The sequence below is a fragment of the Anoplophora glabripennis genome, unplaced genomic scaffold (assembly GCF_000390285.2).
Source record: "Anoplophora glabripennis isolate ALB-LARVAE unplaced genomic scaffold, Agla_2.0 scaffold1718, whole genome shotgun sequence".
In the NCBI taxonomy this organism is placed as follows: Eukaryota; Metazoa; Arthropoda; class Insecta; order Coleoptera; family Cerambycidae; genus Anoplophora; species Anoplophora glabripennis.
In genome coordinates, this window is record NW_019417795.1 from 17,340 (window position 1) to 30,073 (window position 12,734).

The 12,734-nt window shown below is 36.5% G+C and overlaps 1 long non-coding RNA gene across 2 annotated transcripts; it reads right to left on the reverse strand.

The window, feature by feature from the left end:
* Positions 1-8,534: 8,534 nt before the first annotated feature.
* LOC108915428 lies at positions 8,535-12,250 on the reverse strand. 2 transcript variants are annotated; one of them, XR_001964725.2, is made up of 6 exons: positions 12,183-12,250; positions 11,457-11,999; positions 9,644-9,745; positions 9,489-9,550; positions 9,282-9,394; positions 8,535-9,225 (listed from the first exon to the last, which is right to left on the reverse strand). It is a non-coding gene; the product is annotated as an uncharacterized LOC108915428 (long non-coding RNA). The 2 variants fall into 2 exon arrangements; XR_001964724.2 differs by having other exon boundaries at positions 8,535-9,394.
* Positions 12,251-12,734: the final 484 nt, after the last annotated feature.

The following is a 12,734-nucleotide window of genomic DNA, read 5'->3' on the forward strand; positions in this document are numbered from 1 at the left end:
TCCGTCTAGCGGAGCGCACGATTTTGCGGCCAAGTTAGCACCCAAGAACATTCTCTGTAAGGAAAGTCGTAAGCCCATTGGTATACGAGCTAGAAGATGAAAATGGAAGAAACTTAGGGCGCTGGCACGTAAAAGATTTAAAACGGTTTGACGATTTTGCGGAGGAATCCTAGAGTGTAAGTTGCGTGAATGTGAGCGGAAGTTGTTGTATGAAAGGGATTCTTTTATTAACTCTATTTTGACCTCTTAATCAAGGTGACGACCTTGTTTCCCGATTCAGACAATATGGTATACCAGTCGTTAATGATCTAGATTTCGGACATTATCAGTTATGAAAAAAAATATATATAGATAGAAGGAAAGGAATATGTATATATATATTTATATATTTTTTTTTATCCAGCAAAGGGGGGTGTGTAACGGTTCAGGGCGAAATATTTGGGTTTCGCTCGTTCACCTTGTACTTTGCTTTGCTTCCCCATTACATTAAAATTTTTTTTTGGTTAATTATAACATAAATATTGTATAGTTTACTAACCTATTAGAAATATATATCAAGATCAAATTTTCAAATAAAAGGGTGAATATAATCAGGTTAGGACCAGGACATATGATTGCAGCCAATTTGTAAACATTGTTTTTGTGTAGGCCTTGACATTCAGGTTATCTTAGTAAAATGTTAAACTTAACTAGGAGTTTTTTTGGTCGCTCCAGAGAAAAAAGAGAAGCCATTTTGAAACAGGCATTTTGCCCATGTTTGTGTGAGAGTGAGGACCTTATGTCATCTGAGGCCCTAGCTTAACCTTAACTAACAGATATTTAAGAATTCATCGGGGCTGAACGGCAGGTCAAGCTCTCGGTGGATCATATCGGCTAGCACGATTTCAGTACCATTTAATTGGTAAACTCCAAGACATCCGTCATCTGGTGGCGTTTTATAAGAAGGGCAAGTCCACCCGTCTGTTAGTCATACCTGCGGGCACGTTCCGTTCCTTGTCAAATCGACTGGTAAGCTCCGAGACCTAGAGCACTTGTGTCATTGCACGAACTCAAAAACAACAAAAGTTCAGCATATCACCTGCGCTGAATGTCAACTTCCACGATCCATCAGTCGTGTCGGTGAACGTAATTCCAATTCATATCTCCTGGGACGACTGTGAGTAATTTAATTTTAATATACTTGTGTATTGATGGGCGATCCTCGTGAGAATTTATCCAAGTTCGAGCAGCATTCCGGCTAAAAAGGAAAGTGTGGTATTTTAAAAATTTTATTTAATATTAGTTTAATTATAATAATTGGTTACAAATTTCCAAATGATAAAACAACTCACCTGTAACCTTTTGTAATCTCTCTAAACAGCTGTCTAATGGGTCTCTATTTTAGTAAGAACTCTGAAAAAGAAACAATAGAAGTAAATTGAATGTAATGTTGCGGTTGATGATTTATATCAGCGTTTCTAATGTTAGGTCACACAATTCATGTTGACAGAATAAGAACACTCACCTCACTAGCTTGGTTGAAGTTTTAACATGCTGTTCTAAAGTTTTAATTATTTGTTTAATCTCACATATAATGCTGTAGACGTTTTTGGTTTGTCTGGTTTCCCTGAAATTTAGATTACTCTCATGTATTTTCACCCTTAGAGCAACACTGTTATTATTTGATTTGTGTACTGTCATTAAAATATTGGATATAATGTTATACTTACGTTAACGAAGGTAATGTCCATGTTCGTTATTTTTGCATAGATATTGAAAATCAAAACCAAACATTTTTTTCTCATAATAAAATACAAGACTCATAGCAATTATCAGGTTAAGTAATAACCTTGAATAATGTCAAGTTGAAGCCATTTTTGGCGGATACGTTACCAGCCGTTGCCGCATAGGGTGACCGAATTGGTATGAAACACATTACGTCATAGTAATGGTTGTTTCTTGTTATATACATATATTTATTTATAGCTTGGTTCTTAATGTCTCAAGAGACTTGATATTTTGCTTTATAATTATTTTATTAAATTTTAAGAATTTCTTTGAGTTGAACATTTGCTGCCCTTGTCTTTCCTCTCCTCGTCGCTGAAAGCGGCTGGCGCCCAGGCCAAGTGATTTCAGAGGCAATAAAGCAAAAACAAAATCTTATAAACAATAAGCATATCAAATCATTCCTTTCCAAAACCGACGACTCACAACCTTAGCACCGACTAGGAAAGCTGCCGAGGCATGGTAATTATACGATTGACTGATATGAGTACCTTGTAGGTGACATAGATTTTGGCGCCCAACGTGGGGCAATGTTTTGCTGAAGGGGGTAGTTTTGTCCGTATTATTGAAATTTAGTGTTTACATTTGCTTTTGGAAATTTGCTTTTAGTTTTTTTTAAAAAAAAAAAAGTTGTTTGATATAGGGTGTCCAACTTATCCGGAACAGTACTCTGGAATTACTTGTTTTCCTTTATTTTCCCTACCCTTATCCTCAGACAGGGGTAGTAAAAAGAAAAAAAATTGTAAAATAATACCGGTGTTGTTTGAATATGTTGATTTTGATAGGGGTTAAATAAAAATATATTTCGCGCAGATGACATGAGGTTGTGATAAATAAAAGAGGGCAAGATTGAGTTTTTAATGTGTTTGCTTGTGTTATACAGAGCTGCGCAAATGCATAGATAGCTTGTTCAAGGTGCAAATGAAGTTGCAGGGATTTAGTGTGTATTTTTTTTTTGGATATGCACAAGTTGATTATTGGTTGTCGCACATGGGTCATGTTTGTAGGTAAATATACAGTGTGTTTATAAATTTGGATGTTGAAGGCGTTGTAGCAAATTTGCAGGAGTTGCAATTTTGAATTTGCTGCAGATTCTTATGTTTTCTGTTGTGACTTCAGGTCATGGACTTTATTGTTTTCATATACAGGGCGGTTAAAAATTAAATGAGTTTGAAGGCAATTAGAAATAAAGTAAGTTATTTAGTGTGCGATTGTAAATAGGACGCTAATAATTTTTCTTGAACCATTTCGAAGGTCGTTTATCGAATTTGGATTCATACCGGGTGCTCCAAACCTAGTACCAATTATTGATTATTTAAAAATACAAGGTGTGTCTTGTATACCAAGTTACATTCGTATGCGTTTTGCTTGTACTGGGTGTAGTATATACGGGGCGTTTTCAAACTTAAAGTCTATTTGTTAGTGAAGGTAAATAAAGTAACTTTAGATTTAATTTAAATTTTTGTTTACCGATGGCATTCTTTTTGGAATAATTAGATTAGTATACCAATATTTTTTTCTTCAATTATAGAGGCCAATAAAACAATTTTAGAAATTTTTATGTCTAATTATTTTAAACTGAAGGTGTTATCATTATTATATCGCGGCTTATAGTTAGGTGGTTTACTATTTACGTAGTTGGTCACATTTAAATAAAATGGCGGAGTATGACATGGAACCAATTCATCTTAGGACACATGAAATAAATTATGAATTGAGAATACGGGGGATCGTTACCAGTGCCAGTGACATGCCACAAAAGAGAAGATTTTTGCGGAGAGTTACAAAAGGATATGGCTCGGCCGGGAGTTCATAGTTATGAGATGCCGAATTTTTCATTGAACATTGAGAAAAAAGAGATAGAGGAAAGTCTCAAATCGGTAACGACTTTAGTGGATGACTTCGACGGAACAAACAAGAACGTATATGAGAGAATACGGAGCAGACTAGTGCATCTGGTAGGAAGAATTAGACGCCTTCCAGAGAATATTAGTGAAGAAATATGTGCTTACCGGGGAGACAATTTAATAATGGTATCCACTCTTGAGGCAGAACTTGAAGAAATTAGGCAACGACATGCGCAGGGAGACACTTCTCGACCTAGTACATCCACATCAAATGTTCCGGCTACAAGTAAATCTTTTCCAGTCCACAAATGGAATCTCGCTTTTAAGGGTATGGAAACCAAGACTTCCGTTAATTCTTTCTTGGAGCAGGTAGAAGAATTAAGTTTTGCCAGGAATGTTACGGAAGAGGAACTCTTTAGGTCCGCGATAGAATTATTCGAAGGCCCAGCTAAAGTGTGGTTTCGCTTAATAAGGAAAAATGTAAATTCGTGGAATGAAATAGTAGCTGCCTTGAGAAGAGATTTTTTACCCAAGGATGCAGATGATGATCTGTGGGAATGCATTCGTAATAGGAAACAAAGAAGAGATGAAAGGGTTATTATTTTTGTTGCGGCCATGGAAAATCTTTTTGATCGTTTAACAATAAAAGCAACTAGAGATGAAAAAATTAAGACCATAAGAAAGAATTTATTGGAGGAATACCATATTCATTTGGCACTGAAGGACGTCCAGTCATTGGATCAGTTACTTGAAATTTGTCGAGCGTTGGAGGACGCCGGAACTATTAAGCCGAGTAATCAACGTTCTTTTACACGTAAAAATGTTTCTTCCTTAGAACCCGATTTATCACATTTACCTACCTGTAGTTCCAGGTCAGGGAATTCTTCAATAAATTCACGAGTTACCAATACATTACGCTGCTACAAATGTGGACAAGTTGGTCACATTAAACGAGACTGTCAAACAACACATCGGCAAGAAAAAACGAGGAAGAGAGGTCCACATTGTTTTGGGTGTGGGAAAAAAGGCGTTATAAAACCTAACTGCCCAAATTGTATAAAAAACTCTTAAATAGAGGACGTGTCCCGGGCCAGCGTTCCTCTATGTTAAATTTCAAGGTCCGCAACTGGAGTAATCAGTCTTCTAACGGCAAAGTTAAAAGTTGTGCTGCATGGGATATTTGTCAAAAACGTAAAACTTCAAAAATAGAGAGGAGTTACTCGATCTTTAGGAGAACTTCCAAACTTGAATGGACAACTTGGCTCAACTTTGTTAAGGAATTTTATACGAATTCATTAGGGCAGGAAAATGAAGACACTTCAAAACTAAAGTGTGATAAGGATGATTGTAGTAAATTCATGGAATCTAACATGTTACTGGTGGAACGTAAGCATGACAATAGGCCTTACATAAGTGTGGATATTTTAGGCAAGAAGGTGATAGCTCTTCTGGACACTGGGGCTAATAATTCTGTATTTGGTAATAAAGGTTTACATCTTCTGGAAAAATTTAACTTGGAAATTTTTTCTTATAACGGAGCAAATATTCGTACAGCAGATGGTAGGTCTCATTCAGTGACGGGATTTGTTAACCTACCTGTTAGTATTGGAAATTGTTTTAAGATAATTAATGTGTTAATGGTGCCTTCATTATCACAAGGATTAATATTGGGTAGTGATTTTTTTAAATTATTTAATATAGTTTTAGATAGCGGTCGGAATGAGTATTTTGTAGGAGAACAAATGAACCATTATTTTGCTTGCTGGAAGACAGTTCTATAGTTGATGCGGACAAGGTTAAAGCTGTGTATTCCGATGCCGATTTGACACAGGATCAAAGAGAAGCTTTGGATTTAAGAATAGAAGAATTTAGCAAACTTTCTTGGATGGATGGTACAAAACTGGGACGAACTAATGCACTCGTACATAAAATCGATACTGGGGATGCTGTACCTGTCAAACAACGTCATCACAACATGTCTCCATATATGCTGGAACGCCTACATAAAGAACTTGACATGATGTTGAAGCTAGAGGTCGTTCGACCGTCTAATAGTCCATGGGCTTCTCCCGTGCTGTTAGTCAAGAAATCTAATGGTGACATGCGCTTTTGTTTTGATGGAAGGAAGTTAAATAGTTTGACGAAGAAGGATGCTTATCCGCTTCCACGTGTGGACTCCATTTTAAGCAAACTAACTGGTGCTCGGTTTTTGTCAAGTATAGATTTAAAATGTGCCTATTGGCAGGTGCCATTAGAGGAAAATTCATGCGAAAAGACCGCATTCGTGATTCCGTCAAGGGGACTTTTTGAGTTTACGGTAATGCCGTTTGGACTTACTAATGCGTCGCAAACCCAGCAGAGGCTGATGGATGCCATATTTGGTTATATGTTAGAACCATATGTCTTCGTATATTTCGTAAAAATGTAAATTTTGCATGCCGTCTTTGCGATATTTGGGATTTCTTCTGGATGGAGAAGGTCTTCGAACTGACCCTGATAAGATCTCAGCCATGTTAAATTATCGTCGGCCAGAAACAGTGACTGAATTGAAAAGATTCATTGGTTTAGTAGGGTGGTACCGACGTTTCATACCTCATTATTCCAACTTTACTGCTCCCATGACCGCTCTCATTAAAGGAAAAAGGAAGTCACAGAAGATAAATTGGAACGAGGAAGCCGAAGAATCCTTCCGAAAAATCAAGGAAGCTTTAATATCTGCACCTATTCTTGTTGCTCCCGATTTTATGAAGCAATTCACCATACAGTGTGACGCTTCGGATCTAGGCGTCGGCTGCGTTTTGACTCAATTAAATGATCAAGGTCAGGAAGTAATAATTGCTTTTGCGAGTCGAACTCTTACTAAGGCTGAAAAGAAATATACCGTGACTGAAAAAGAACTAATAGCTTTATTGTTCGGCGTTGAAAAATTTAGATGTTATGTTGAAGGAACAACATTTAAGGTCATCACAGATCATTACAGCTTACTCTGGTTGAACCGCCTCAAGGATCCTTCAGATAGATTGGCACGTTGGGCAGTAAAACTGCAGCAACACGATATGATTATCGAACACCGTAAAGGTGCGTTGAATGTTGTGCCCGACGCTTTGTCAAGATCACCTATAGAAAGAGAAGTGGCGATACTTTCGATAGATGCCGAGGAATGTATCAAAGACAGTTGGTACCAAAGAATGAGGAACGGCGAGGCAACTTCTCCGGAAAAATTTCCCAACTGGATGATCAAGGATGGACTCTTGTATAAACATATCCCCAAGAATAACGAAGTAAGTTTGAACGAGCCAGAATGGAAGATGGTAGTGCCCAAGGGGTATCGTAAAGAAATACTAGGACAATGTCACGACGATCCGACATCTGCTCATTTAGGAACCTACAAAACCTCTTGCAGGGTTAAAGAGTTATATTATTGGCCGAAAATGCGAACATACATAAAGAATTATGTGAAGCACTGTCGCGTTTGTGCAGCGCAGAAGGCCACTAATGTGTCGCGACCTGGTTTCATGGACAAACAGAAAAAAGTATCGTATCCTTGGCAAGCGGTCTCAGTGGACATTTGGGGGCCTCTTCCTAAATCTACTCGTGGGTTTGTATATTTACTGGCTGTTTCAGACTATTTTTCAAAATTTGTATTGTTACATCCTTTGCGCAAGGCGAACGCGAAAAGTATAATAAAATTTATAGAGAACGAAGTGTTTTTAATGTTAACGGAACGCCTCAGGTTATAACGTGTGATAATGGTACGCAGTTTACGAGTAGAGTTTAAAGCTCTATGTAACGAATATGGAGTTAGGATATGGTTTAACGCCAGATACCATGCACAAGTTAATCAGGTTGAGAGAGTCAATCGTGTCATAGGTTCTGCGGTTCGATCATATATCGAAGGGAACAATCACAAAGACTGGGATTTACACATAGCAAAGATTGGATATGCACTCAGAACAGCCGTACACGAGGCGACAGGTTTTACCCCGGCTTATTTAAATTTTGGAAGGTATGTACCAATCGATGGGAGGTTCTACGGAAATTTGGACACAATAGTCGACTATGATCTTAGTACTTTCGATCCGAAAAAATATTCCGAGGAAATAACTCACTTACCTCAAATTTTCCGTGAGGTTCAAGACAGATTGAAGAAAGCTTATGAGAAAAACACACATACCTATAACTTAAGAAAAAGACCCGCTGATGTATATGCTGAGGGAGATCGGGTCTGGAAAAAAAATTACGTTCCGTCTAGCGGAGCGCACGATTTTGCGGCCAAGTTAGCACCCAAGAACATTCTCTGTAAGGAAAGTCGTAAGCCCATTGGTATACGAGCTAGAAGATGAAAATGGAAGAAACTTAGGGCGCTGGCACGTAAAAGATTTAAAACGGTTTGACGATTTTGCGGAGGAATCCTAGAGTGTAAGTTGCGTGAATGTGAGCGGAAGTTGTTTGCGGAGGAATCCTAGAGTGTAAGTTGCGTGAATGTGAGCGGAAGTTGTTGTATGAAAGGGATTCTTTTATTAACTCTATTTTGACCTCTTAATCAAGGTGACGACCTTGTTTCCCGATTCAGACAATATGGTATACCAGTCGTTAATGATCTAGATTTCGGACATTATCAGTTATGAAAAAAAATATATATAGATAGAAGGAAAGGAATATGTATATATATATTTATATATTTTTTTTTATCCAGCAAAGGGGGGTGTGTAACGGTTCAGGGCGAAATATTTGGGTTTCGCTCGTTCACCTTGTACTTTGCTTTGCTTCCCCATTACATTAAAAATTTTTTTTGGTTAATTGTAACATAAATATTGTATAGTTTACTAACCTATTAGAAATATATATCAGGATCAAATTTTCAAATAAAAGGGTGAATATAATCAGGTTAGGACCAGGACATATGATTGCAGCCAATTNTTTATCCAGCAAAGGGGGGTGTGTAACGGTTCAGGGCGAAATATTTGGGTTTCGCTCGTTCACCTTGTACTTTGCTTTGCTTCCCCATTACATTAAAAAATTTTTTTTGGTTAATTATAATATAAATATTGTATAGTTTACTAACCTATTAGAAATATATATCAAGATCAAATTTTCAAATAAAAGGGTGAACATAATCAGGTTAGGACTAGGACATATGATTGCAGCCAATTTGTAAACATTGTTTTTGTAGGCCTTGACATTCAGGTTATTTTAGTAAAATATTAAATTTAACTAGGAGTTTTTTTGGTCGCTCCAGAGAAAAAAAAGTAGCCATTTTGAAACAGGCATTTTGCCCATGTTTGTGTGAGAGTGAGGACCTTATGTCATCTGAGGTAAGCTAGTTTGAATTTTGAAAATTAAAATAGGATCTAAAACTGATTGGTACTGGCTTTATTCTAGGCCCTAGCTTAACCTTAACTAACAAATATTTAAGAAATCATCGGGGCTGAACGGCAGGTCAAGCTCTCGGTGGATCATAACGGCTAGCACGATTTCAGTACCATTTAATTGGTAAACTCCAAGACATCCGTCATCTGGTGGCGTTTTATAAGAAGGGCAAGTCCACCCGTCTGTTAGTCATACCTGCGGGCACGTTCCGTTCCTTGTCAAATCGACTGGTAAGCTCCGAGACCTAGGGCACTTGTGTCATTGCACGAATTCAAAAACAACAAAAGTTCAGCATATTACCTGGGCTGAATGTCAACTTCCACGATCCATTAGTCGTGTCGGTGTACGTAATTCCAATTCATATCTCCTGGGACGACTGTAATTTAATTTTAATATACTTATGTATTGTCTGGCTAAAAAGGAAAGTGTGGTATTTTAATAATTTTATTTAATATTAGTTTAATTATAATAATTGGTTACGAATTTCCAAATGATAAAACAACTCACCTGTAACCTTTTGTAAACTCACTAAACAGCTGTCTAATGGGTCTCTATTTTAGTAAAGAGCTCTGAAATAGAAACAATAGAAGTAAATTGAATGTGATGTTGCGGTTGATGATTTATATTATTATTATTCATGTTGACAGAATAAGAACACTCACCTTACTAGCTTGGTTGAAGTTTTAACATGCTGTTCTAAAGTTTTAGTTATTTGTTTAATCTCACATATAATGCTGTAGACGTTTTTGGTTTGTCTGGTTTCCCTGAAATTTAGATTACTCTCATGTATTTTCACCCTTAGTGCAACACTGTTATTATTTGATTTGTGTACTAACTGTCATTAAAATATTGGATATGTTATATATACGATAACGAAGGTAAGGTCCATGATCGTTATTTTGGCATAGATATTGAAAATCAAAACCAAACATTTTTTTCTCATAATAAAATACAAGACGCATAGCAATTAGTGTTGGCTAGTGAGTGTATGTTTCGAATCAGAGAGTCGACTCTTGGCTTAGATCATCTGAGTCGACTCCCAAAATATGTAAGAGTCGACTCCGATGATTCAATATGTAGCGTTATCGTGATCGACCTGTGCCGACTCCCGTGTGGAGTGTCGAATCCGTTATAGTGTACAGCTGAACCACCAGGGCCGAGAGTCAGATGTGAGTCAGATTCGTTTTGGGATTTGGATCGGCGTGTAGCTGTGCCTGTGAATCATGTGATCACTGTATTTAGTGATTTGCAAGTCGTTTGATACTGATAGGGAGTAAAGAGTGTGGGCAACAATGGCCGCAATCTACAGGAAAAAAGGGTAGCAAACGGTTTGCGTTTGTATTTGTAAACGTTTGAAGAGAATATATGCTTTATTATCGCATTCATTCGCATTTTTGTATTACATACAAATAGGTACTACGCCCTTGACAACAAATTTCAGTGAAAAAACTAAGTACGTAACCCTTGACTGCAGTAGAAGAACTAATTTCTATTTTAGTCAGTTGTTTCAGTAAACAAATGTGTAATCGAATTATCGGTCAAGCTCAAGATCGACAAGATTCGTCAATCGGCCCAGATTCCGCTATTTCCGTCCGTTCCGAGACGGAGCCACCGTGATTATGCGAATTACGAACTTAGCGATTCGATATCTGCCATGGGAGTTGGGAGTCGGAAGAGTCGGCTCCCAGTTTCGACTCTCAACTTTGAAATGAGTCATTTGATTCGAAACATCAAAATGAATCGTTTTGCCCATCACTAATAGCAATTATCAGGTTAAGTAATAACCTTGAATATTGTCAAGTTGAAGCCATTTTTGGCGGATACGTTACCGGCCGTTGCCGCATAGGGTGACCGAATTGGTATGAAACACATTACGTCATAGTAATGGTTGTTTCTTGTTATATACATATATTTATTTATAGTTTGGTTCTTAATGTCTCAAGAGACTTGATATTTTGCTTTATAATTATTTTATTAANACCGAGCCTGGTGCATACCTTGAATGTATGGTTCTTCAATTGACTTTTTCAAATTTTTCACCCTTATGCACCCTTATGAAATTATATGTACCTATATTATTTACCAGTAATTATATTCCAGTCCAACGGTATCTTGCTCAGTCATTTTTTGCAGTGGGAATCATTATATTGGAATTAGATAAGAACAATTTCTTGACGGTCTTACCTGCTAGGGGAATTCCATTACACATCTTGTTAATAATAACTTAAAATTTTAATAATATTTCCCTGATAGATACAATAATAATATATAATATAATATGTTATGCCTATACAATTTAGGGTGGGTCAAAAAAAAACGATTATTTTTTTTCGTGTCTCCTGTGAAAATATATTAGTTTATCATGTTTTAAGAGCCCCCACAAAAAATTAGGTCAAAGAAAAAATTTTTTAGAGGTCGCTCAAGATTTTTAAAAATTATCAAAAAAAATTAAAATAAAAGGGTGCGTTTACGCACCTATGGCTGTTAATGGGTTAAAGCTTGAGTCATTTCTTCCCTGGTTATTACTTCGTTTTCTCTCGCATTTATTTCGTTACTGTTTGTTTCTTCTTGTCTATCATTAATCTCTTCTCCTACTAGTAGTTCTTGAAAATATTCTTTCCATCTTTGCATTATTTTCACTCCTGTTAAAATGTGCCCTAGAGCGTTTTTTACTGCAGCAGTTTCTATCTTTTTCCCCTTTCTCATAGTTTCTATTACTTTATAAAATAATTTTTGATTGCTTTTATAATTTTCTTCCATTTTTGTTCCGAATTCCGACAATGATTTCTCTTTAGCTGCAGCCACAGTGCTTTTAACAATATTTCTTTGCCTTTTATATTCTTCCAGGCTTTCTTCAGTTTTCTGTATTAAGTAAACTTTCCACTTTTTCTTTTTACTTTGAACTTGTTGTTTTATCAACCATCAATAGTGACAGCTTAGTATACAATCAGAAGAAAATGTCACCTACTTAGGAGTGATCCTGGACAGACATCTAGGTGGAATGTTCATGTTGAGGTCCTTAAAAAGAAATTAAGGTATGTACTATGTAAAATAAGGCAAATAAAAGATTACTTAACTATAAAACAATTAAAAATAGTATATAAGGACAACACAGTTATCAATATCTGGCTCCAAAAATTTATAACTCGGTTCCTGAAAAATTAGAAGAAAATAGTAACATAAAAAAGTACAAATACTTACTTAAAATGCATCTTCTCCAAACGAACAGGATAACCATTCATCACTTGGTAACTCAAAACAATCCTATATAGTTGTATAGAACTTAATATCAATAAAACCCTGTAAGAAATTTAATGTACAGGGTGGGCCACCAGTAACGCCTCGGTCGCTAGTGACCAAACGGCAAATGTTACAGAAACCTGTTTAGGTGGGTATGTGTAGGTTGATTACGGCTACATTTTAAAAATATTTTGAAATATACAGGGTGTCCAGGAAAAGCGTACCATATCAAAGTTATGTTTTTTTAAATGGAACACCCTGTATTTTACTGCATTTTTGAAAGCACCGTAAAAAAATAGGTGAACTTTATTAAAGGTTCTGCATACCTAGGACTTACAGTTTGTGAGATATTTCAATTTTAGTGAAAATGCAGGCATAGCGTAGAAATTTAATATTAGCAATAAAAAAATAATTTTAAGGAAGCAGCTTTGGAGGGTCTATTTTAGATCCTTGAAGTTATAAATTGTTATATTTGTCGTCGCTTAGTATTATACAGGGTGTTCAAAAAACTGC